This window comes from Macaca nemestrina, chromosome X (assembly GCF_043159975.1).
Source record: "Macaca nemestrina isolate mMacNem1 chromosome X, mMacNem.hap1, whole genome shotgun sequence".
Lineage (NCBI taxonomy): Eukaryota > Metazoa > Chordata > Mammalia > Primates > Cercopithecidae > Macaca > Macaca nemestrina.
Window position 1 is genome coordinate 73568052 of NC_092145.1, and position 27639 is coordinate 73595690.

The window sequence follows — 27639 nt, forward strand, 5'->3', positions numbered from 1 at the left end:
TTAGACCTAATACCATGAAAACCCTAGAGGAAAACCTAGGTAGTACCATTCAGGACATAGGCATGGGCAAAGACTTCATGTCTAAAACACCAAAAGCAACGGCAGCAAAAGCCAAAATTGACAAATGGGATCCCATTAAACTAAAGAGTTTCTGCACTGCAAAAGAAACTACCATCAGAGTGAACAGGCAACCTACAGAATGGGAGAAAATTTTTGCAATCTACTCATCTGACAAAGGGCTAATATCCAGAACCTACAAAGAACTCAAACAAATTTACAAGAAAAAAACAAACAACCCCATCAAAAAGTGGGCAAAGGATATGAACAGACATTTCTCAAAAGAAGACATTCATACAGCCAACAGACACATGAAAAAATGCTCATCATCACTGGCCATCAGAGAAATGCAAATCAAAACCACAATGAGATACCATCTCACACCAGTTAGAATGGCAATCATTAAAAAGTCAGGAAACAACAGGTGCTGGAGAGGACGTGGAGAAATAGGAACACTTTTACACTGTTGGTGGGATTGTAAACTAGTTCAACCATTATGGAAAACAGTATGGCGATTCCTCAAGGATCTAGAACTAGATGTACCATATGACCCAGCCATCCCATTACTGGGTATATACCCAAAGGATTATAAATCATGCTGCTATAAAGACACATGCACACGTATGTTTATTGCGGCACTATTCACAATAGCAAAGACTTGGAATCAACCCAAATGTCTATCAGTGACAGACTGGATTAAGAAAATGTGGCACATATACACCATGGAATACTATGCAGCCATCAAAAAGGATGAGTTTGTGTCCTTTGTAGGGACATGGATGCAGCTGGAAACCATCATTCTTAGCAAACTATCACAAGAACACAAAACCAAACACCGCATGTTCTCACTCATAGGTGGGAACTGAACAATGAGATCACTTGGACTCAGGAAGGGGAACATCACACACTGGGGCCTATCATGGGGAGGGGGGAGGGGGGAGGGATTGCATTGGGAGTTATACCTGATGTAAATGACGAGTTGATGGGTGCTGACGAGTTGATGGGTGCAGCACAGCAACATGGCACAAGTATACATATGTAACAAACCTGCACGTTATGCACATGTACCCTAGAACTTAAAGTATAATAATAAAAAATAATTTAAAAATAAATAAATAAATAAAAATAAATTAAAAAAAAAACTCACATACAGTCAAGTTCCTCTCTGGATTTACACACCTCCATCTACTCCCACATACATGCATATATGCATAAAGGTCGTGTTTTTGTCTTTCTCAGTTGCTTGTGATTGTGATTCAATAGTTTTCTCTATCATCACATAACCTCAGGAAAATAATTCTCAATTTTTCCCAGCAGAAACTGAAAGTTTTAAATGCTATTTCGATCAGAATACTGAATGTCCCTCTTTAAAGATCAGTTAGAATCTAGCAAAACTTGCTACACGGTAATTTTTCTACTGGGAATTCTGTTTTTTAATTGGCTTATAAAATCAAACTTTCATTCCTAAATATAACATATGCCCTCTTTTGAACTGAGAAAAATCAATGTAAAACTCAATAAATACGAGTGTCTAGTGGACTAATGCACTTGATGAAAGGTTCCATTAAATCAATGATTTTGGCCTCTGAAATACAGTAGGTGGGTTCAGTCAATGTCAAGTGTGTCACATAATTTGTCGATCATTAGCATATTTACAAATTTGAGTAGATATAAAGATGTCCCATTAAGATTGTACTTTGAAGCCTGGGCACGGTGGCTCACATCTGTAATCCCAGCATTTTTGGGAAGCTGAAGCAGGAGGGTTGCTTGAGCCCAGGAATTCGAGACTGGCCTGGGCAACATGTGAAAACCCTATACTTTAAGGGAACTTGCATTCCAACAGATTTTTTTTTTTTTTTGAATGAGTGAAGAGACATGCTAAGAATTTTACATACATGACCCTGGCAGAATGTCATCAGTCACGTTTGCATGAGCAGAGGACCTTTAAGAAAATTATTTTTTGAGGCTTTTCCTACCTTATCGAATGCTTACTTTGTTGAGAACGTGACTCACTGTGCTAAGTTAAAACGGTCGCCAGGCCTGGTATCACTAGGCATGAGAGTGTACCTTCACTGAAGTAATTACTCTCCAGCCATCAGTTGGAGAGTAATGACCAAGTATTTCGCCCATGCCCTGAGATTGCCTGATGACAAGTACACATACCTACTAGTGTGTTCCACGTCTCCATAAAGTTGAACAGAATGGGCCGTAATCACACTTTGCTAATAGGTTCTGCCATGTCAAACATGAACTTTTGTTCAGCTTTCAATCTTCATGGAAAGTTAAAAAAAAATTATTTCCTAACTTGATCAAATTTTCATGTCCAAAATTTCACATATGAAGTTTATTTCCAAGAAGGAATCTATTCCTTTAATTTTTTTTTTCCAAATAGGGTCTTGCTCTGTCACCCAGACTGGAGTGCAGTCGCGTGATCTTGCCTCACTGCAGCTTCAAACTTCTGTGCTCAAGTGGAGATTTCTAATATACAAATAATTATTCCTTTTTTTTTTTTTGAGACGGAGTTTAGCTGTGTCACCCAGGCTGGAGTGCAGTGGCGTGATCTCGGCTCACTGCAACCTCTGCCTCCTGGGTTCAAACGATTCTTCTGCCTCAGCCTCCTGAGTAGCTGGGATTACAGGTACATACCACCACACCCAGCTAATTTTTGTACTTTAGTAGAGATGGGGTTTCTCCATGTTGGTCAGGCTGGTCCCATGATCCGTCCAACTCGGCCTCCCAAAGTGCTGGGATTACAGGCGTGAGCCACTGCACCCGGCCAATTATTGCCTTTCTTATACACCGATAAGCACATGTTCACTCTAACACACCCTTATAAGGGAGTATCTGGTGATGGTAATTTCCTAATTTCCCTAATAAGACTTAAAATAAAGGGACACAGTGAACACATGAGACTGCAAACCATATATTGCCAGAACCAAGAGGAATAGGTGTCATAAGCGTTCATTTAGAAATAAAATTTAAATTTCTTCCAGGATAAAAATGACTTTGGAGTTAAAAGGCTATTGATACCCTTTTCAGCAAATAAATGCATTTGCAAGTGGACAATGCACTGTCCAGGAATTTAAATAAATATTTTTCAAATAGTAAACCACAACCCTCACCTCTACCCAAAGAATTCCAAGACATTTCTGCCCGCATGTTACATTTTTGAGATTCAGGATGTTCTTCTCTCCAAAGACACAGAGCAGGTAATTAAACAATTGTTTCCTGGAGTAAACAGTTGTCTTCCCACAAGCTTTAGCAGGCTCCCTTTCTGTCATGCTAAGGGTCAAGTTTCTTTCAAAGACAGGGGAGTGACAACGTTTTTGCTTTAGAAGATGCCATTGTGAATGTTGCAAATACCAAAGAATGATCAAAACTTCACTAATCATGCTTCCAATGGGAAAATACCCTTTTTATAAAAGAAAGTGTCAACTTTTCAAAAAAAAAAAAAAAACACCCGTTTAATCAAAGTGGGAATTTTGCCTTTTTTAATGATCAAACTCTATCACACTTTCTCTACTAACAGTTAATTAACATTGATAGAAGTTCTTGACTACGATGTGCTAAAATATAAAATGATTGTCAGAAGTTATTCAACAATATTTCTTGAGTGTCTCTTAAATGACTCTCAATGAACTTTGTTAGACTCTCTAAACTAGCTAAAGATAAATAGCCGTGATCCCTTCCTAACATTACAATCTACTGGGAGAGATTAGAAATATATGTATTTAAAAGTTCAATTACAATAGGTTATTTAAATAAGAAGCTAAGACAGCAATACAAGGTGGTTAGGTGAGAGGAGCCAAGAGAAAGGCAACACCAATAGAGAAGAGAGCATTTATTGCTATTAGCAATGCCACTTAGACTAAGCTTAATAAGGGTAGCACAAATGTTAGATTTTTAATCCTTCTATACTGCATACAATCTATAGTTCTGGTGAAAGGATGACATGCTTAATAAAATTTAATATAACTGGCCAAGGGTAAAAACTGAGCTCACAAAGTTGACAGCATATTGAACTAGAACAATGAAGATATAGTATTACAAAATAAACTTGGAAACTTTCTAAATGGATACTCACAATTTCTCCTACTAAATTATTACATATAATTGAACTCTATAAATAAATCATGGTTTGTATGTGTATTTATTTGTTTTTTTCAAACAGGTTAAAATTTTTGACTCAGTCAACATCCTCAAAGAGAAATTCAGATACGGAGTCTCTCTTCATTTGGCTCCATTTACTTCAAATGCTTGTATGTGTATTTATTTGTTTTTTTTCAAACAGGTTAAAATTTTTGACTCAGTTAACATCCTCAAAGAGAAATTCAGATACGGAGTCTCTCTTCATTTGGCTCCATTTACTTCAAATGCTACCCCAGGAAGGGACACTCTTCATTTTAGAAAAGTAATGAGCCTGGGCCTGGCCCGGTGGCTCACGCCTGTCATACCAGCCCTTTGGGAGGCCAAGGCGGGCAGATAACAAGGTCAGGACTTTGGAGACCATTCTGACTAACATGGTGAAACCCCGTCTCTATTAAAAACAAAAAATTAGCCAGGCGTGGTTGCAGGCGCCTGTAGTCCCAGCTACTCAGGCGGCTGGGGCAGGAGAAAGGCATGAACCCTGGAGGCGGAGCTTGCAGTGAGCAGAGTTTGCGCCACTGCACTGCAGCCTGGGCGGCAGAGCAAGACTCCATCTCAAAAAAAAAAAAAAAAAAAAAAAAAAAAAGAAAGAAAGAAAGAAAAGTAATGAGCCTGTCTCTGTCTAGTCTGTGTCAAATGATTTAAAAGTGGAGTGGACGAGGAGTGAACAAATAGCATTTAAAGCTGCCAGTTCAGTCTTTTACTAAATTACTTACAAAATACCTAAAGGGAACATCAAATCTGAAACTCCAGTTAGTCAGTTTGGCAATAAACGAGTGCAGTATTGCCACTGTGTAGTCTTTCAGTAACCAAACAGATCTGTGTCCATTTTTAAATGAATACTCCCACGTCTTCCTAAACCATTGGCTTCCTTTTTTTTTTTTTTTTTTTTTTTTTTGAGACGGAGTCTCACTCTGTCGCCCAGGCTGGAGTGCAGTGGCACGATCTCAGATCACTGCAAGCTCTGCCTCCCGGGTTCACGCCATTCTCTCACCTCAGCCTCCTGAGTAGCTGGGACTACAGGCCTCCGCCACCATGCCCGGTTAATTTTGTTTTTGTATTTTTAGTAGAGACAGGGTTTCACCATGTTAGCCAAGATGGTCTCAATCTCCTGAACTCGTGATCTGCCCACTTTGGCCTCCCAAAGTGCTGGGATTACAGGCATGAGACACCATGTCCGGCCACCATTGGCTTCTTCTTGCTCAATTTCAGGGTATAACCACAGCAAGAGACACTTTTTTTTTTCAGGTTGTCTGTTTGTAATATTTTCAAAAGTGGTTTGATCACAATCTGACATGTGAAACCTGTAATTCATATCTCTTTACCAACAAGAAACAAGTCTTGGTTAAAATGTCTAATAAGAATTTTCTTATTCTCTCACTTCCACCCCTGGCTCCCTACAGTTCTCATGACAGATATTCCAAGACATTAAAGCATAATCTAAGATTTCCTATTTTATTCCTGCTAAAGGAAAAAGAAGATCACTTCCAAGATGGCCAAATAGGAACAGTTCCGGCCTACAACTCCCAGTGAGATCGATGCTGAGGACAGGTGATTTCTGCATTTCCAATGGAGGTGCCTGGTTCATCTCACAGGGCTGGTTGGACAGTGGGGTGCGGAGGGCAAGCCAAAGCAGGGTGGGGTGTTGTCTCACCGGGGAAGTGCAAGGGATCGTAGGATTTCTCTTTCCTAGCCAAGGAAAGCCGTGAGTGACTGTACCTGGAGGAGCAGTACACTCCTGCCCAAATACTGCACTTTTCCCAATGTCTTAGCAACTGGCAGACCAGGAGATTCCCTCCCGTGCCTGGCTTGGCGGGTCCCACGCCCATAGAGCCTTGCTCGCTGCTAGTGCAGCAGTCTGAGATTGACCTGGGACATGGGAGCTTGGTGGGGGGAGGGACGTCCGCCGTTGTTGAGGATTGAGTAGGCAGTTCCATGCACACAGTGTAAACAAAGTGGCAGGGAAGCTCGAACTGGGCAGAGCCCAACCCAGCTCAGCAAGGCCTACTGCCTCTCTAGACTCCACCTATGGAGGCAGGGCATATCTGAACAAAAGGCAGCTGACACCTTCTCTGGACTTAAAGTTCACTGCCTACATGGATGAAGCTGGAATCCATCATTCTCAGCAAACTATCACAAGATCAGAAAACCAAACAACGCATTTTCTCACTCGTAAGTGGGAGTTGAACAATGAGAACACATGGACATAGGGAGGAGATCATCACACACTGGAGCCTATGGCAGGTGCGGGACTAGGGGAGGGATAGCATTAGGAGAAATACCTAACGTAGGTGACAGGTTGATGGGTGCAGCAAATCACCATGGCACGTGTATATCTAACTATGTCAACACCGCACGTTCTGCATATGTAATCCAGAACTTAAAGTATAAAAAAAAAAAAAGAAAGAAAAAAGAAAAAGAAAAAAAAGCTTTACTCTGACTGTTTTCTTTTTTAGTTGCACTTCTACCATTCTAAAGTCATTCCTGCAGTACCTTTTCTAAAAACATGTTAAGGTCTAAATAATTTCAAAAATAGAGCTTAGAGTGAAAAGTAAGTAGATCCTTAAAGGATGTTTCTCAAAAACTGCTATGTCTTCAGGTGTTATCATTAAATATATATATATATACACAGTCATTCCCAGTTTCTGGGTTAAAAGGGTTTTTCTTCTTGACTATGAAATCAGTTCCGAATAACTTCATCTATCCATTTCTTTTTTATCTGGAATTCCTATCTGTCTATACTTTTTCCTGGAGTCAGAAAGAATACTATTTAGTCAGTTTCCCATTTCTTCAGAGATGGCTTCATGAGGCTGTGAAATAAGGAGCACTGATAGTAACATCCTACACTAAAGGCAATTCTACTCTCGGAGCCTGAAAACCTACCATTACTGATTCCCTACTTTGGTCTTCACAGAAAGGGCAGACAGTGAGCATATTTGAAGTAGAGGGAGGGACTGCCTAGAGTGAATCAGGTAATGAAGACAGTGAAGTTTCTTTGTCTCAGAACTTTGCCTAGAGTTGCCCCTATATATATTCTAACAGAGGGTCACATAATAAAGGAATAGGAAAAGCCTCCCCAGATAATCCCAAAAGGAAATTTCCATGCCTTACTGTATGTTAGCAGCGAGATATGCACAGGATAAAATCGTTTACAGACAGAAGACTAACATTTGTTGAGTGCTTGTTAAGTGTTTTCTGAATATCAAACCCTTTTTGGGCTGGCTATCCATTTCACGGCAAAGGAAACAGAGGCTCAGAGATGTTAAGAAGCCTGCTCAGTAAGATTGAGCTATTAATGGTCTTTAAATCAAATGACATGTCTAAATTTAGCTGACTACAAAGCCTTGTTTTTGTTTTGTTTTGTTTTGCTGTTTTGTTTTTCATTACTTACAGTACACTGCTTCCATGGGGGGATATACTAGATATACTCCAAATTCAGCTGGAGACTGACATATGAGCGAGTTCCTTCTAAAGTATGTAACTAAGTAAAACACCAAAGGTTGAGACATCTTATATTCTGTCCTAAATATCCCTTATGAGTGAACACCAATTCCTAGTTATTATAATCTCCTTTCTCTTGACCAGCCTAAACTGACTTCAACAAAGTCCTAACCCCCTATTATGTGGGCTTGCATGAACACAAGCAGCATGCACACAGGAGAACCGAGTAAAACACCACAAGGCCTCTGGTTTCCGGACCACACCGAGAACAATGCAGCACATGCCTCCACTTTGTCAAGAGTTCAGTTACCTAACAGTTTTGAGTGAGCAAAGTTAGTGTGGAAGATATAATTTCTGTACTTCAAATTTACAAAAACAAAAAAAAGTGCAAAAACATCAGACCCCTTCTGTTCTTTTTATTTTTCTTATTAAACACTGCACCCATCACTTTGAAAAAAAAAAAAAAAAAAACTGCCCAAGGAACTTTTTTAAGAGCAAAATGATCTAATTACGATGTATTCCTTTTGAAAGCAGAAACAAGCTTTGACTGAGTCAGTAACAATAAAGGGACTAAAGTTCCTTCTGACTCTGGAAAACAGCATGGACAGAGAAAAGTTCCAGACAAGAAAGGTCTGGATACATGAGATTATTCAGAAGTGATATTTCATTTAGTTAAGAAAAAGCCTTTTTAATCCAGAAAGTGGGCATGGCTGTACTTTCACCTCTTGCAGGTGAACATCATCCCCACATAGTCTTATCAAATGTACATGCCAAGACAGTTGTTAGCTGATTAATATATGACAGCCATAAATTTGGCCAAAGGCTGAAATTCAAATAATTGAGACACATACGGTTATCCAACTGCTACTGAGGTTCCCTGTGGCCGGTTCCAACCCCTACCCTCTCTGACTGTTTAACTTTCAACGCCCTGCATAATGAGGCCCTGCTTCATCTGCCTCTGTAAAAGTATGCAGCCCCCTCTCTCCCAGATCAGATCAGGCTGCCTTTATTCTCCTCCGAACATGTCATGCCCAACACTCCAGTGCTTTTTCTCACTTTGTTCCCTTCATCTGCAAGTCTCCCCTCTCTCCACTGAGTATCCACTGAGAATCACGGAGTAGATTCTTCCAGATCTACTCCGTGAAGTCCTCTGTGGCTGCTCCATCAGACCTCCTGCAGTTTTTACCACCCAGTTTGGAGCTTAATCAAAGAGTACCAATGTTTGCCAATCATTTCGTGTCAAAGTCACATCTCTTCAGTTAGTTGATAAACTATCTGGAAGTAGGGACTATGCCTTTTGCTGTTATCCTCCCATATAGTGCTCACCACAGGGCTGGACACAAAGTAGATACTAATACTGATTGATCTCACAATTTTATTTTAAATTCAGCACCACCAAAATGTTTTCAGATTTTAATTATAATAAACTTTAATTTTGGAATGCAATTTACATTTACAGAAAAGTTGCAACTCTAATAAAAAGTCTCCATATATCACTAACCCAGTTTCTGCTGTTGTTAACATCTTACCTCATAGTGGCGTATTTGTCACAACTAAGAAGCCAACATTGGTATGATACTACTAACTAAACTCCAGCCTATTTGGATTTCATCAGTTTTTCTAATAATGTTCTTTTTCTGTTCCTTTCCAGGATGTGTCAGTACACTTCTTTGCCATGTCTCCTTAGTCTCCTCTGGGCTGTAAGAGTTTCTCAGACTTTTCTTATTTCCTGTGACCTTGACAGTTTTGAGGGGCCCTGGTTAAGTATTTCGTAGAATGTCCCTCAGGTCAAGTTTGTCTTATATTTTTCCAGTAATTATACTGGGGTTATGGATATTTAGGACAAATACCACAAAGAAGAAATGCCTTTCTCATCACATCATGTCATAGGGCATATTATAGCAATTGACTTATTGATGGTGATATTAACCTTGATTAACTGGTTATAGTAGTGTCTGCCAGAGTGCTGCACTGTTTATCCCTTTTCCTCACTGTATATTTAGAACAAAGTCAATAAATCCAGCCCACACTCAAGTAGTCAAAGTGCTTTTATAAAAGCTCCTACTGCATAGTGGGAGTCTGACCATACTTTCTAGAGTTTCTGGGAAGTTTGAGAAAAGTAAGGTGGCTGTAATCAGCAACCCATGACCGTTTATTAAAAAGTAATAAACATCAGTCTTTGAGGTTGACTGGGCAGGATTTTTCATGGTTCGATTCTTATTTGGAAATATTTATTCAAAATAAATTTCCTGGATTAAACATCTCATGTACCAAATTAAATTGATGGGTTCTCCAAAATTGATTGGAGAAAACTCCATTTATTAGTGGGGTTTACTTATGCTTTTAGCCACTTTTTTGATGCCAGATATTCCTCCCACCCTTTAAGTACTAATGCCTGTGGAATGTACAATATGACTACATGCATTCTTTTTACCTAGGATTTGAATACAGGGAGACATTGTTCATAGTTACTGTTTGCACACAGATTCTTATCCATTCGCAACTAGCAAAGAACTTCCTTATTCTCCAAATCCTAGAACAAAGCTGATCAGAAGTAGGAGTCCTCAAAAATGCCCAGAGCCCTACAGAGTATCCTTCTAGCATATCCTATGATAAAGAGATAGCATCTGCTTTACCAAAACACAAAAAGGTTAAAGCACAACATTTTTACAAGATTTAGGGCTCTGGCCACACATATGTTATGGGCTTCTCCACCATAGAGAGACACTTTAGGCTATCAGAAGGTGCTCTGTAATTATTTCCAAATTCAGGAGGATTTCAATTTGAGGCTGTGTTCTGAAAAGACTGGAAGACAGATACTGTCTTCTTATAATTCATATTAGTAAGAGCTACCATTTGTAGAAGGTCAATTAAGTGATAATAGCTATAGTGGGCACTTTGCATATATTATTTCATTGGATAGTTATAGTAGCCCAGCAAGGTAGATATTATTATCTCCATTTTGCAGACTAGAATACTGAGATTCAAACAGGTTAAGTAAATTTATCCACAGTCACAAAGCAACTGGGTGTCAGGGCTGGAATTCAAACTTAGATATCCCTAACTCTAAATCTTAAGTTTGTTCCACTATGTTTCACTGTCTAGCCTCATGATATTTTATATGGCTTTTTTCTTTATTTTTATAGAAGGTCGACAATCTTTTACAAAGAATATCACTTTTGATGTGTTCTTGCTAAATAATTTAAACCTAACTTCTACTTACTGGACTGTGATTTTGCTTCCTTTTTTATCCAAATGAGTATGTACACAATTTAATCAATCTCTACATCATTATAAACAAAATCAATGGAATACCCAATTTCAACTCTAAGATCTTCTGCTTCTAGGGAAGGATCAGTGTTCGACTCCTGCCTAACAATGTTAGGAGCTATAGTTCAATCAAGATTAGAGTCCGAGTACACATTGAGCCTAATGGCCACTGTTCTTACCCCAATAGAAGTAAAAATAAAATAAAGATAGTAGTTATGGTCTGAAGGAACTTTAATCACAATTATAAGGTCATATGTTCCATACTAGTAGATAATTTAAATGATGGAATCTAACAAGCCCTTAATCAAAGTTTGGCATCTTTCTGCTACAGGTAAGTGGTTATATTGGGGCTGGGCTCATAAGAAGAAACGGTGAGACACAGACCCCACTTTAGAATGTGCTAGCAATGGGTTATGGAATTCTATATGTATTAAGTCTCTCTCTGCATTGCAGATACAATTGTATTGTAAAGTATAATACAACAATTATTATTTATTAAGTGCTTCCTATGGGCCAGGCACTGTGCTAAGCTCTTTACATGCTTATTTTGTTTAATTCTAACAATAATCTTATGAGATAGCTGTTATTATTTTCATTCCAAATTCATAGACAAAGAGACAAATGCTCAGATGGATTAAAGAACATGTTCCAAGTTACACAGTTACGCATGCTCTGTCAGACTAAAAAGCACCATTTGAACACCAAGCCTACGAATAACAAAATCATGCACTACAATGTATGTTGTCTCATGCTAATTAGGCTGTCTGCCAACTTAATGAAGCCTACCTGAGTGCAGATATGACTCATAATACGTTTATATCACGCTTAATTCTAAAGTTTGGCCTAAGAAAAATCAAGAATCCCTGTTGGTTATTTTGAGTATTTTGAAGGTTTTATACACTATAGGTTTTTTTAGGTAATCATTTTGTCCTTTCCCAGTCTGAGATCATGTGATAATGAAACAAAGAAACATGTCAGCAGCAATAAAAGCCTCCTGGATCTTTAAGATTCTGTAAGAAAAAGTTTCTGGGAAGAAGCAATGATTCATATGAATTACAATGACTTGACCAAAAGAAAGTCCTATCTCCATTTGGAATTGTTTTCATGTATTTAGTCAAATAAAGTGTGACGTTAAGAACATTGCACAACAGTGCTTCCACAAAGTGTTTCCACAACAGTGTCAGTGGCTTGTGACCATAGGTGGCTACAGAAAATCAGTAGTAAAAGGGAATAGAGGAATAGGTACTTTAGGTTGTTCTGGGGGCTTTGGGAGTAGGTGCCCTTAAAGCAAAAGCCTTCCTTGAAACAAATCACACTGTCATAAGCAAGTACCAAAACTAAATATTTGTGACAAGTGCTAGCCTAATATATGTTGACCTTCCATTTCAAAAATTTCTGCCTAGAGTTACACTAAGATTTTGAAAGCAAACAAACCAGTTCATTCCGGCCTCCACTTCCCTGCTCTTATCACTACCACTATCAATTTGGTACAGTGAGTTTCTATATAGATTTCAATTCTCTCTAGGGGAACTTTGTCAAGGGACAAGTTCAAGAATCTAGAGAATCAAGGGAATCTGACTAGTTATAAGGACCATTAAGAGCTATGAAACGATGATTATTTTATAGTCCATAAGATGTTCTCCAACTCACCACCTTCTCTATGCAACAAAGACAATCCACATCCTAAAACCACACTTCCTACAAATGCTACAGTGCTTCTAATTTTGGTCAGACAGATTCTCCAGGCAGCCTTCCCATATAAGGATAAGCACAAATACACAAACCTTCAAACAGGCTGATGTGAGGTCACAGGGCAGGCATATGCAAACCAAATTTGGTAGCTAAATTCTCCAGTTCACAACAGATACTTTAAAAAAAAAGACTGTAACTCCAAACTCCAAACTATCAGTTCTTGAATCACAAGAAAAGTAATAATCAATTAATCTGTTCTTGTTAGTGTTAACTGGATGACAACTATGATCCAGTCTACTGTGTGTAACATTAGCTTTTTTTCTTCTTTTACTTTTCTACTGCAGAAAACCCTACTGTAATATGTGCTGCTAAAGTGGATACATACAATAGCAGAGTACTGCATCTGAATAAATAAATTAGTCTAATCTGTCCCTGCACACAAGGAAATACAGATTTCCCAAATGTCCTGTGAGAATAGCCTCTGATCCATTGTAGGAAAGGCACTGTCCTACACTGTGACCGGGAAAAACATCCATAGACATGACATCATTTGATATGAAGGGTAAGGCAGTATCCTGAGGGTATCCATGTCTTCCACTTGAACTCCAGGGTAGAATAAGACCCTTAGAAATGGCCCATGGCCATGAAGAAAAGATAATTCTCCCCACTTCTCTCAACCAAAACACTTGGATTTAGGACAGGTAAAGATACTGTCTTCCCAGTGATCAAAGAGTTCCTAATAGCACTATCATATGCCTTGGCAATTTTGAAGGCTGTTAATTAAGTCAGTCAAATAAAATCAGAAGTATTTTGATAGCATGCACCTAGAGTCATGGAAATGTTCATGTTATTTGATCCAGTAATTTCACTTCTGGATTCCTAGTTTAAGTAAATAATACAAAAGACGGCAGAATTCTGAGTCTGAAAGTAGTTATGCAACTGTGTTCTGTTGTTTTTGTTCATTCATTTGTTTTCAGTAGTGGAAGATTGAAAGTTGCCTGCATATCCAATCATTTGGAGATAAAATAAATGTTTGATGGCATGGACAGTTGAAAGAATGTTGTGAGCACGCTGAAAATGACAGCTATATAATTTTGCAGCAACAAGAAAAAATGTTAATATCAAAAGTGAGAAAGGAATTCTGGAGAATAATGTATTTGCTCTGATTTCAGCAGTAAAAAGGAGAACTGTGCATATTTTTTAAAGACTAACAGGAAGTCAAACACCATCATTATGATGGCTTAGAGACAGCAGGCATGAGTACCTAGCACCTTGCTCAGGAGACTCATCGAACTGTGCTGGGATCATCAGATTATGGGGATTTTACCCCCAAACTTTTCTAATAGTGTTATATAGCTTTACATAATTTTAAAAAATCAATTCATAGGTATTGAGCTCTTACTAGATGCAGCATGGTATAGTGGAACGATTGTAGATTGTGGAATCTGTGACCCACTCCAATGTGGCCCCACCATGTTCCTACCTCCTGGTATTCACTCCCCCTTGTATGCTTCTCTCCCCTTGAGTGTGGGTAGGATCTGCTATTTGCTTCCAACCAATAGAATTTGGCAAAGGTGATAGGATGTCATTCTAATGATGATGTTATGTTATAAAAGCCTTTTTCTAGAAGACTCACACTAGGGTCTTTCTTTGGTGGCTATGAAGAAGCAAAATGCCATGAGCACTACAGCCTCAAAGAAATGAATTTTGCCAACATTCACATGAGCTTGAAAATTGATTCTGCCATAATGGAGCCATCAGATAAGAAGTCAGTCCTCGCTGACATCTTGATTGTAGTTTTTCAGAGAACTCAGCTGAGCTGTGCCAGGACTCCTGACCCATAGGCACTGTGATGTAATAAGTGTGTGCTGTTTCAAGCCACTAAGTACTTAGTATTTGTTACACAGCATAGAAAACTAATACAGAACTTGACTGACTTGCATTTGAATCTCAGATCCTCCATTTATCTGTGTGACTGAGCAAGTTGATTAACTTCTCTGAGTCTCAAATTCTTCATCCATCAGTTGAGAGTCATAATACCCACCTCTTAGAATTGTTGCACAGAAAATTATATAACAGATGCAATATGCCTATTGCACTTCCTGTCAAAAAATAAGCTATATTGCTAATTATAAGTTCTCTCATGGCTCATCATGTTATCTAGCACCTGCTGTCGTATCTGACCCATAGCAGATATTCTATAAATATGCAGAGAATAAATAAATAAATAAATGATAATAAGTGCTCAAGGATTGGTAGCTAGTATTTTAAATATACATAACGAACTAGAGATATATAGAGTTGAGAGAAAAATCCCTCCCCTCAAGCTATTAAAACTAATGAACGACAGAATAGTGCATCAACCATAACATAGGAAAGTCTTTCTAGGGCAGTATAATAGTGAAGGTATGTAAATGAAGAACTGGACTTTGGGATCAAACATAAGAAAACTGTATCTGCACAATTCAATAAAATGTGTCTTAAGTTGCTGTCAATATCAATAGAAACAACAAATAAGGCTGATGAAGTGTTTAAAGAAAGCAATATAGTTGCTAGGTAGCACTGTCAGCCAAGTAGTTTACAATATGCTGGGCTGATGCCTGAGCATTAATGAAGCCTAATGACTTTCCTCACTCACATCATGGGGCTCTGAGAAACAAGATAGGCTGCTTTGTATGCCCAGTAAATGTTTAAAGGATCACTGGGAGACTGTAAATTTCTCCCTGAGAAACTTAAGAAGACATAACAATTTATTGAATTACAGCAAAACTCCAAAAGTGTTGTGCTTAGAAAAACGGCTGACCAAAGTAAGAAATTATATCTTGATAATGATCCATTAAAAAGGAGCTTCTAAAGTAAGAGAATCTAATAAGAAAGTTGACTGGCAGTTAAATACTGTCAAGCAATATATTTCTTGAGCTCTAAGTCAATTCCCATCAAAGAACATCCTGCCAAATTGTAAAATTGCTATTTTCTTAGATTGACTGCAGTATTTGGCACCTATTAAATTGTTTCAAATGCAAAAGCATTATCTCTCCCAATGAATAGATAAATCTGAAGCAGTAGAAAATGTTCTAAAGTGAAATAAATCTGAACCTCAATCCCTACACTCAAAATCTACTCAAGTACTTAGATAGTGTTCACTGTGAAAATCCACCAACATTTGTTTCTGAAAAAACGGGAAAACCAAAATCATTGTGAAATAATGAGGAGTAAGGAAGTTATTGACATAATCTCTGAAAGTCCCTCAAATCATTCTATGAAGAAGACCAATAATACCCAGAGAAACACACATGAAAATTCTCAGAAATGCAACTCCTAATGATTCTAGGTTGAAATAAATGTATTTCTCCACTTCCTTTTATTTTTCCAATGGGAAAAAAAAAGCTATTTTTACAAATGCCTTGCTGTATTTTCATCCCAGTAAAATGTCTCTTTGCTAGAACCAAATTTTCTCTCAATACAACAAAAATATTTTAAGGCAATGGCTTTTTTAAACTCAAAAGTGTTATTACAGTGGCAACCATAAATAACTGAACTATAAATAAAGTGAAAGAAGGGGAGCAAAACAGAAAATTATTCAAAGAGCACTGACCTATTGCTAATGGCATCACTCTGACAGAATCTCAACCTAACACTCACTGTGAAGCAAGCCATCAAATCCAGGAAAGAATCATAATCCTTTGGCATATTGATCAAGTTCACTGAAATGGCACACAATGCCCCAATTCAACTTATATAAATTTGTTTTATATACCCTTAGTAATTATTATTCTATTAAATGTCTAATAGCGGAAGATACCAAATCTTTGCACACATTATATAACTGGGTAATTTCCACAGAAAATTCTGTCAGAATTTTAGATCACAGGATCAGCTTTCAAAACAATGAAACCCTTGTCTAACTAAATAGCATGCTTTATTAACTTCATATAATGAGACAAATAGGCATGCCTTTATTTTTTACACACTGAAAAATTAAACATAGCCACCCATTTCAAAACTAACCTTTAGTTACAGTCTATTCAGGGTAAAAGAGTTTAAATGGCCTCCCACAAACATAGGATGATTGCAATTTTGTTTTTTAAAAGAATTTGTGGCGGGGCGCAGTGGCTCACGCCTGTAATTCCAGCACTTTAGGAGGCTGAGGCAGGCGGATCACGAGGTCAAGAGATCGAGACCATTCTGGCCAACATGATGAAACCCCATCTCTATTAAAAATACAAAAATTAGCCAGGTGTGGTGGCGCACACCTGTAGTCCCAGCTACTGGGGAGGCTGAGGCAGGAGAATCGCTTGAACCTGGGAAGCAGAGGTTGCAATGAGCCGAGATCGTGCCACTGCACTCCAGCCTGGTGACAGAGTGAGACTCCATCTCAAAATAAATAAATAAATAAATAAATAAATAAATAAATAATAAAGAAGTTGTAAGAATCTCCACAAAGCAATGCATATTAATAAATGTTGCTTAACAATCTAAAATCTGTTTATATCAATGCCTCTTCAAGGCTGCACAGACTTAGTAGGTAGATAAGTCTTGATCAAGTTACTTTCACACACAAAAATACTGCATTTCCCTGGTCACTCTCTCTAGGCTGTTCTGGGAAAATAACTGTTAAACATCTGTCACTGATGGTGGGTCCATATGGTAATCATCATGCCTCAAGGGCTCCCCATGACTAAAGAAAACAAACACAACAAAAGCAAATACTACCTTTTCAGACTATGTTAGCTGTAACATTGGGCTTTTTCCTCTATAGTTGGTAAAGTGATAAGATTTCATTATAAAGGAAATTAAACACTTTCTTTTCAAGGGAGCCTAGCAACTTAGATAATTGTTTACCCACCAAAACAAATTTATTTGCCATAGGAAGAACTAGTCTGAAGCCACAGCAGTGTGCCCCAGATGAACATACCAGAAAGCACTGTGAACGTACACTCAGACACAAGCCAAAAAAGCATGTTCCAAACTTCCCAGCTGAGAACAACTGCCATACATTACCTAATTAGTTAAATAAGACCAGAATCAATTGATCCAAGAAGTTAATCAACTAGTAAACAAAGGGTGCTAAAATAAAAGGGGCTTGGATCATATAATTCCACGGGCTCATTACTGAATTTCTGTGCAATTAATTGTTAGCATAGTTATTTGAACTATGACTATCAAGAACAAGAGTATGTCCAGAAATAAGAATTACTGTCAAGAATGGTGGAGTCTGAGATTTCACCCTACTTGCAAACTAACTTGTAAGCCTGCCACAATTTTAAGGATGCTGGCAGATAACATGAGACCCCTGAGCCACAGAAACAGCAGTAATCAGAGTATCAGCATTTTCTTTTACCTGCTTACTAATTCTCAATTTCTACATGATGATACAGAGGGAAAGGATACACAATCTGAATCCTTTATACTGGGCAGTAAGCAAATTTACCCTTTGCTCTGAAGGGTGACACTATATCTTTCAAGGATATTTGCATCTTTGAAAAGATAATACAGATCAAAAGCGGTCAGTGACACTGCTCACAAGATGTGCGAAAAAGCAAGAGACCAGTAAAAAATCGTATGCCAACATCTACCATTTACAACTTATTTTGACTATTATAAAGTGTCCAGATTTTTGAAAAGGAAGGTCATCTGAACATCAAATGTTATATTGGGTCATTAAAGCCTGTAATTTCACCACCTGGTTGAACAGAAAATGGTGGGTGTTAAGTTGTATAACAATTCAATTAAAAATAGGAGTCATGGATGCTTGAAGAATCCATCAACTGCCAGGCAAAGTGGCTCATGTTTGTAATTCCAGCACTTTGAGAGGCCAAGGTGAGAGGTTTGCTTGAGGCCAGGAAATTGAGGCTGCAGTGATCCATGATCACGCCACTGGGTAACAACCCAGGTAACAGAGCAAGATTGTCTCAAAAAAAAAAAAAAAAAAAAAAAACCAATCAAACAAACAAAAAACAAAAATATTCCATCAAGCCAGACTAAACTCTTCTATCTCCAGGGATGATAATACAATTCCTTCATCACTCTCTTGTTAAGTGAGTTATTTATTTGTGAAATCAATTATCGTGATCCACATTACATCTTTACCTATTTTCACTCCAAAAGCAAATCTCCATATATTTATCAAAAGACAAAAAGTAAACCATGGCCTCATTTTAAAGTATATACCAGCTGCAAAGCATTTATTCACTCTATGAACATGCTTTTGCCTTAAGCATTTTGATCCTGATTCACAGAATCACTTATTGACATAAATCTAAAAGTATTCAAGTTGAAAAAAGAAAGTAACATGTCAGCATCCTTATTGAAAGTAAAGTGCATGAAAAAAGAACTTTAATGTCTGGTGTTATTACTCAAGTGTTGTGTAAGCAGAACTGCTTTTTTCTCTTGTTTTGTTTTAATTTTATCAATATTAGTAGTAAGTATAACTTAAAGGAAATAAAATTGTAGAAATTCAAATACTCATTTTACCCACTGATTTTTAAAAATGCTGAACTGCTTACTGAAAATGTGGCTAAAACCTGTTGAAGATCCAGTGGGAGGCCATATATTAAAACAAGCTAGTCCAACCTGGGACCCGCAGGCCACATGTGACCCAGGATGTCTTTGAATGTGGCCCAACATAAATTCATAAACTTTTTCAAAACATTATGAGACGTTTTGGAATTTTTTTAGCTCATCAGCTATCATAAGGGTTAGTGTATTTTATGTATGACCTAAGACAATTCTTTTTCCAATGCGGCCCAGGGATGCCAAAAAACTGAATACCATCTTTACTGAAAAGCGAAGTTCAGTTATAAGCCAGTTTCCATGGTGAGAGAGTAAGATACATTTTCGCCATTAAAATGATGCATGCATATGCACAAGTGGAAGGATTTATTCTAAAGTATCTTAGGTGATTTATTCTAAAGTATCTGAGATACTTTATTCTAAAATATCACTTAGTGATCCAACAATAGATAATTTATTAAAATATATATAATTTACCTGAGCGTCTGACTAACTGACAAACAGGTATAACTGACAGCAAACGGGATTCTGCCCATTATAACCTCTCTAAAATTTGAAAAGGGTACTAATCATCTCTGTGCTTCTGTACATCTCAGGTATGTTTCAGGTATATCTCAGGTAACATCTCAGGAATGTTTCTTTGTTGGTATAGATGCAGTTTCTGTAAATATTTATGGATATTTTAAAATATCTACATGATAAATATTTGTTAATGATTCTTCATCATAGAATACTGCAACTTTTTAATATTAGATTTGAAACAGACCAACACCTAAGTGACTATCTTTTTAGGGGAACAGGAAAAAAGCACTAAATATTCCCAGCCTTCCAGAATATGTAGAATTCCATATAAATAATTCAATTTTTCTTGATGTGAAAACAAGTGGAAGTGTTAAGAAATAATTTAAAAAGACTGCTGCTATGTAGCAATTGTTTTTTTTGAAGTTCTAATAGATTCTCAGTTGATCGGGGTTTACCTCTTAGCTCAATGTCATACAACCTCTACACGACGCAAGCATATGGACAAAAAGGATTTTAAACACAAAACCCTTAGCTCTGTGTCATAAATAAACTTGGGTAAAAACGCAGGCCTTTCACTGAGTCATCACGGCAAAGACGGCCCATCTTCTCTGCAAGCAGCAACCTTTCTTTGGCTAGAAGGACAGACATTCCCACAAGCTTAGCAAACTCTTCCGATGTTAGGGATCCCTTTTTTGAAACTGTCTCCAGGGTCTAGGCCACCATTTCCTCTTCCTTGTGAGACTGAAGCTCAATTACCATGACGCCACTGTCAAACACACGGAGCCGGAGAGGTAATTTCAGTGCTTCCAGCATCTTGCACGCATTCACTAAATCTTCTGGTGAGAGTAATTCCATTCCTCGAGCTCGGTTTACTAAGCAGTACACCTCCGTGAGTGACATTATTCCCCCTCATTCCTCTAAAGGCACCTGCAATATTCCAGCCAGCTGTTTGGCCAATTGCATGTGGTACTGTGTGCCTGAGCCGTAGGTTTCTCTGGTAACTGGGTTAGCTATTCCCATGCTCAGCAAGTAGGATTTAAACCTGATGGTCTCATCTTCTGTGATGTCACCTTGTTTGTCTTTAATTTTATTAGCAATTGATTTTGATAACTCCACCATTTCCTTAGCCTTGATCATTAGTTTGCTGAGTTCTTCAAAGGCCTGTAATCCCAGCACTCTGGGAGGCCGAGGCGGGTGGATCACAAGGTCAGGAGATCGAGACCATCCTGGCTAACACGGTGAAACCCCGTCTCTACTAAAAATACCAAAAAATTAGCCGGGCATGATGGTAGGCGCTTGTAGTCCTGCAGCAATTTTAAAAATGATTAATACTTTTTCTATATTCTTCAGTTCATGTTTCCAAGAAATATCTTAGCAGTGGAAGCTACCCCCGAAGTCCTGTAGGTTAGTTCTGGTTCCACAGCCTCGGTTTTCAGAAAGCAAAAAAAATTAGAAAATACTATTTTTGTTTTAGAATGTTTAAAGTTTAGTGGGACATTAAAATTCAATTTGCCATACTTCAGTGAAACATATGTGAGAATTATACATTTTAAATACTTATATCATATGCCAGACATGACACTAAGCACTGTGTCTCATTTTAATTAACGAGAAAGCAGTTCTCAGAGCAGTTTAACTTTCTTGCCCAAGAGAACACAGCTAGAAAATGGTGGAACAGAGATTCAAACTAAACAGCTCAACTTTAGAACCCATGATCTTTACCACCATATTATACAAGAGGAAATTAAAGAATTAAGTCCTAAATAAAAAAAAGAATAACAGTAATTAGTTAAACAATCAGGAAATTTTTCATACTAAAAATTGAAAATGGGAAGCTAGCTAGTCAAACCAATGGGAAAAAAAAGAGTGGCTTTAAAATAATAAACAGAAAACTATAGTATTAAAATATAAAATTACTTTCTTTTAACAGTTAAAAACATATTTTAAGCAGTTATTCTAATAAATATTTTTGTCTAATACATTTTTCAGCATTCATTTCTTTTCAAGTATAGAATTGAAATCAAAAACATATTTTAAATGGTATTGCATAAAATCCATTAAAATACAAGTAATTTTCATAAAATGTCCCAGATTGCCAATTTAGTTTATGATAATTAGTAGAGAGCTGGGTGTCCCTTGACTTATGGAAAGTCTTAGGAGGTTTCTTTAATTATGCAGTCTTCATTAAAAATCAGCAGGACTTTTTATAAATATCACAAACTTAAGATTAGAAGCTATGGTATAACTTAAAGCAGTATTTTTTTAACTCTACCTGATGGTATATTTATGAATATATTTTATTTGAGGTTTTGCTGAATACATTCATTTCCTAAATAAACACACATCTGCTAAACAGAGTACAATTCTTATCACAACTTCTGGTCAATATAATTTTGGGGTTCACCTACATGCAGGTATGATTAATGAAGGTCTGGAAATTCCAGTCTTTCTTACCCCAACATTGTGTAGCCAGTTTGACCAAAAGTTAAGGCTATAAAATTTCTTGTAACTACTACATGTGCAGACACAGATGGAATTTATTTGTAATGTTAAAATTTTCCATTCAAAGAACTGCTGCAATTATTTTGCTCTTTTCTATCAAAATGTCTGATATATTGTAGCAATCTTTCCATGTAGCCTAGCACAGAATAGGGGCCTCATCAACCCCAATAGCTTCTTGGCTAAGAAGTTATTTTCATAAAATGGTCTGGTCTGGAAAGGAAATTTCCATCGTCTTTGCTTATTCAGCAGAGTATCAGGTCACAAAATGAAGCTGTCTAGCTTTTCCATCCAACAGGGGGACCAGGTATATTTGGATACATTCAGTGACTGCCTGGTGCCTATTATCTACTAGTACAATTGAAGGAAAAGATGGCTCATGACTGTGAACAGTATTTACTGAGAAAAAGAAAAGCTTAAACTAAGGTCTAAATTCTGCATTTTTATTGCACCTAGGGTGCTTTATGAATAACAAGAATTTGGCCTTGAAAGTTTGTTCTGAGGTGAAAAAAAATAATTGAAGTTGGTAAACTTTATATAAATCAGGCTACTGTATATCATTGAAGGCATAATTTCAACTATACTTAATAATTTCTTTTAAATGTGGAAAAGGAAAAAGAAGAGGATAGAGTACAACACCAAACTTGGGTTATACCAAAGTATTATGCGGGAGACTAGGAAGGGAAATAATCACCTACCATTATAGTTGGGACTATATATATACATATATCTATCTATCTATCTATCTATCTATATATAGTTGGGACTATATATATATATATATATATTTTTTTTTTTTTTTTTTTTGAGATGGAGTCTCACTCTGTCACCCAGGCTGGAAGGCAGTGGCAAGATCTCGGATCTCGGCTCACTGCAACCTCCGCCTCCCGGGTTCAAGCGATTCTCCTGCCTCAGCCTCCCAAGTAGCTGGGACTATAGTCACGTGCCACCATGCCCGGCTAACTTTTTGTATTTTTAGTAGAGACGGGGTTTCACCGTGTTAGCCAGGCTGGTTTCGATCTCCTGATCTCGTGATCCGCCCACCTCGGCCTCCCAAAGTGCTGGGATTACAGGCATGAGAGAGCCACTGCACCCGGCCAGTTGAAACTATTTTTAAGAAAGAAAAAGCAAGTGCATAACTCCAGAACATGGAGACAAGATGTTGCTTAGGATACTGCATTAAAAAAAAAAGTTAAAACCTTCATTATATTAAAAATATTTTCAAATTTTATTTTAAATTATACACTGTGAAATTCACTTTTTTTGTTGTACATTTCTATGAATTTTAACAAATGCATAGAGTCATGTAACTACCATAGAGAACAGTTTAATTACTTCCCAAAAAGTTCCTTTGTACTGCCCCTTTAGAGCGCTAGTTTTTAAGATTAAAATTTCCGTTCACCGATATTCTTCCTAACTACTTGCATAGTTACTTTCTGGTTTCTTTCAATCACTTTGTTGAATAAGAGTTTAGCTTTTTCACAAAAACACAAATGGATAACCGTCTGTATGTCAGGGCAGCAAGTATTTATTAAGTACTCATTCTGGGCCTAGCAGTGTTCTGGGGACTACAAGAGAAGGCAAAAATACTACATAAGAAGGGAAACTATAGGCATGTAAAACTTTGCAGACATATAAGATATTATGTAATGGAATGCTTAATTGCAAGATTCACATTACAAAAGGGATTGTTAACAGGATTCATGAGTCCCCTAATATAATGTGTATGTTATAAGCAATAAAATGAGACAAGGAAATCAGTGAGGAAAATTAGTATAAGAGAAGTATGCAAGATAGGTTGAAAATAGACTGTAGTTAAGAAATTATTGTTTAATCTAGGTCTGAAAGAACAAGGGTCAAGTGGAAGATATAAGTTGTAAAAATGCAGAGGAAATTTACTCTCTAAGAGACATTATTAAAATAACTAATGAGATTTGCTGATGTATTGGTTGGGAAAGATTAAGAATTAAGAATTATTCAATCAAGCACTCATTTAACAACTATTTATTGAGCTGAGACTTTTCTTGACACTTGTTCTAGGTGTCAGAGGAAGAGCAATAAAGATAGCTAAGTTTTTTTTGTCTTTTTGTTTTGTTTTCCCAAGAAGGTGTATTAGAGCATGCCTCAGCCACTTGGAAATAACAACATAGTTCATATAGATAAACTCTGTGAGCTTTAATTCAAGAAGGAAAATGAGGATCCACCAGAATTGTGAGGAACATCCCAGATCCTTGGGAGAAGAATGTCAGCAAACAGGCCCTGTGATGGCATAGAGCTGATAAAAGTGAGAAAAAATAAAAGTGATAAAAGTACATGAGAGAGGCAGAGAGCCTCCCACTATGATTCATCTTTCCACTGGAGATCCAAGAAACTCAGGCCAATGGACAGCGCTTTCTTTCTCCCAACCCCTGGAGCTAACATGGGAAGAGGCTTGAAGACACTGTGAGGGAAAGACACCAGGAAAAGCTGCGGATATTTTCCCATACCCAAGACTAAGAGCAGGATGCAATTTTTAATCCAGGTTCATAAAAGTCAGTCATGCAACCTGGTGGCACAACCATGCAGGCATTTTAGTCCTTCGCCAGAGATTGGAAATTCTGTTCTGGAGTTAAGTAGGGGGTCTCCACAGCCAAAACTGTGAAAAGTGCCTCAGCAGTAGGCACTGGAATTGTGCTCTGCTCTGCCATAAGCCTGGGTAGGGAAGAGAGCTGCTATAGCAGCTGTCTCTTCTGGACAATGAGACTTGCCACCAGGGCCAGCTTGTTGACCTGGAACTAGTCTGTGTGGGCCAGTGCTGGGTGCCCCAGCCTGGTCCACTGAAATTGTGACACAGCAGGGCCCTCATCAAAGAGTCTCTCGGTAAACAAGAATCAAGTATATACCTAGCTGTGTTGAGTGCAGCCAGCTCTTACCTGTAAGTGCCATCTACGGGCTTGTAGGTTTATCTGCATGGTACAATATAAAACCTGCTGACAGACATACACTATCTAGATTAACAAAGATAAAAAGACATAAGATTCAAATAAGCACAATCAGAAAGGACAAAGGTGACATTACAAATGACCCCACAGAAATACAAAAGATTCTCAGGAACCATTATGAATACTTCTATGCACACAAACTAAAACATCTAGAAGATATAAATACATTCCTGGAAACACACAACCTCCTGGGATTGAATCGGGAAGGATCTGAAACCCTGAACAGGCCAATATTGAGTTCCAAAATTGAAGCAGTAATTTAAAAAAACTTTCCAACCAAAAAAAAAGGCCCTGGACCAGATGGATTCACAGTCAAATTCTACCAGTCAAAGAAGAACTTGTACCCATTCCTCTGAAAGTATTCCCAAAACAAAGTGGAAGGAAATCTCTCTAACTTATTCTAAAAAGCCAGCATTACCCTAATACCAAAACCTGGCAAAGTCACAAGGAAAAAGAAAACTACAGGCCAATATCCCTGATAAACCTAGACACAAAAATCCTCAACAAAATACTAGCAAACTGAGTCCAACAGCACGACAGAACGTTAATGTACCACAATCAAGCAGGACTTCATTCCGGGGATGCAAGGTTGGTTTAAGATATATAAATCAATAAATGTGATTCACAACAAAAACAGAATGAAAAACAAAAGCCATATAATCATTTCACTGGATGCAGAAAAAGCTTTCAATAAAATCCAGTATCCTTTCATGATAAAAACCCTCAAGAAACTAGGTGTCAAAGAACCATACCTCAAAATAAAAAGAGTAATCTATATCAAACCAACAGCCAACATCATAATGAATGGGCAAAAACTAGAATCATTTCTCTTGAAAACTGCAATAGGACAAGAATGCCCAGTGTCATCACTCCTTTTCAACATAGTACTGGAAGTCCTGGCCACAGCAATGAGGCAAGAGAAAGTATAAAAACATCCAAATAGAAAAAGAAGTCAAATTATCTCTTGTCACAGACAATACGATTCTATACCTAGAAAACCCTAAACCCTCTTCCAAAAGCCTCTTGGAAATGATAAACTATTTCAGTACAAATTTCTAATACAAAATAAATATACACAAATCAGTAGCATTTCTATAGAACAATAACATCCAAGCTGAGAGCCAAGTAAATAATGCAATTCCATTACAATAGGCACAAAAGAATAAAACACCTAGGAACACATCAACCCAAAATGTGAAAGATCTCTATAACAAAAACTACAAAACAGTTCCAAGAGAAATCAAAGACAACACCAACAAATGGAAAAACATTATATGCTAATGATTTGGAAGAATAATATTGTTAAAATGGCCGCACTGCCAAAAGAAATCTGCAGATTCAATGTTATTGCTATCAAACTAAAAATAACATTCTTCAGAGAACTACAAAAAAAACTATTTTAAAATTCATATGAAACTAAAATATTGCCCAAATAGCTCTAGAAATCCTAAGCAAAAACAACAAAGCCAGAGGCATCACATTATCTGACTTCCAACTGCACTATAAGGCTACAATAATCGAACCAGCATGGTACTGGTACTAAAACAGACTTACTGACTAAGATAAAAAAAATAGAGAACCCAGAAACAAAGTTGCACATCTACAGTTATCTGATCTTTGACAAAGTTTAGAAAAATAAACAATGGGAAAGAACTTCCTATTCAATAAACGTTTCTGGGATAACTGGCTACCCAAATGCAGAAGATTGAATCTGGGCCCCTTCCTTAACTGAAGTACAAAATTTAACTCAAGGTGAATTAAATATTTAGATGTAAGACCTCAAACTCTAAGGATCCTAGAAGAAATCCTAGGAAACTATACTGGATATCTTCCTTGAGAAAGAATTTATGACTAGGTAATCAAAAGCAATTGCAAGAAGAAAAAAAAAAAAAGAAAGAAAGAAAAAACAAATAAAAATTGACAAGTGTAACCTAATTAAAGAACTTCTGCACAGCAAAAGAAATTAGTGCCAGAGTAAACAGACCAGAAGGTGAGATAATATTCACAAACTACACATCTAACCAAGGTTTAACATCCAGAATCTATAAGGAATTTAAACAAATTAACAAACAAAAACAAATTAACTCCATTACAAATGGGCAAAAGACATGAATAGACACTACTCAAATGAAGATATACAAACGGCCAACACACATATAAAACAATGTTCCACGTTACTAATCATCAGAGAAATGTTAATCAAAACCACAATGAGATACCATTTCACACCAGTCAGGATGGCTGCTATTAACAAGTCAAAAAACAACAGATGCTGGCGAGGCTATGGAGAAAAGGGAATGCTTATATGCTGTTGATGCGAACATAATTTATTTCAGCTACTGTGGAAAGCAGTTTGAAGATTTCTCAAAGAACTTAAAACAAAACTAACATTTGACCTAGAAATCTAATTGCTGGGTATATATTCAAAAGAAAATCATTCGACCAAAAAGACAATGTACTTGCATAGTCATCGCCGTACTATTCACAACAGCAAAGACATTGAATCACCCTAGGCGCC

At 37.3% G+C, this 27639-nt stretch overlaps 1 protein-coding gene and 1 pseudogene across 1 annotated transcript in view; both read right to left on the reverse strand.

Annotated features, from left to right (window-relative positions):
• Positions 1–27639, reverse strand: part of LOC105464496 (SH3 domain binding glutamate rich protein like) — a 93767-nt gene that overhangs the window by 9384 nt on the left and 56744 nt on the right. The window lies entirely within an intron of this gene.
• On the reverse strand, positions 976–27592 carry LOC139360870 (vacuolar protein-sorting-associated protein 36 pseudogene; annotated as a pseudogene).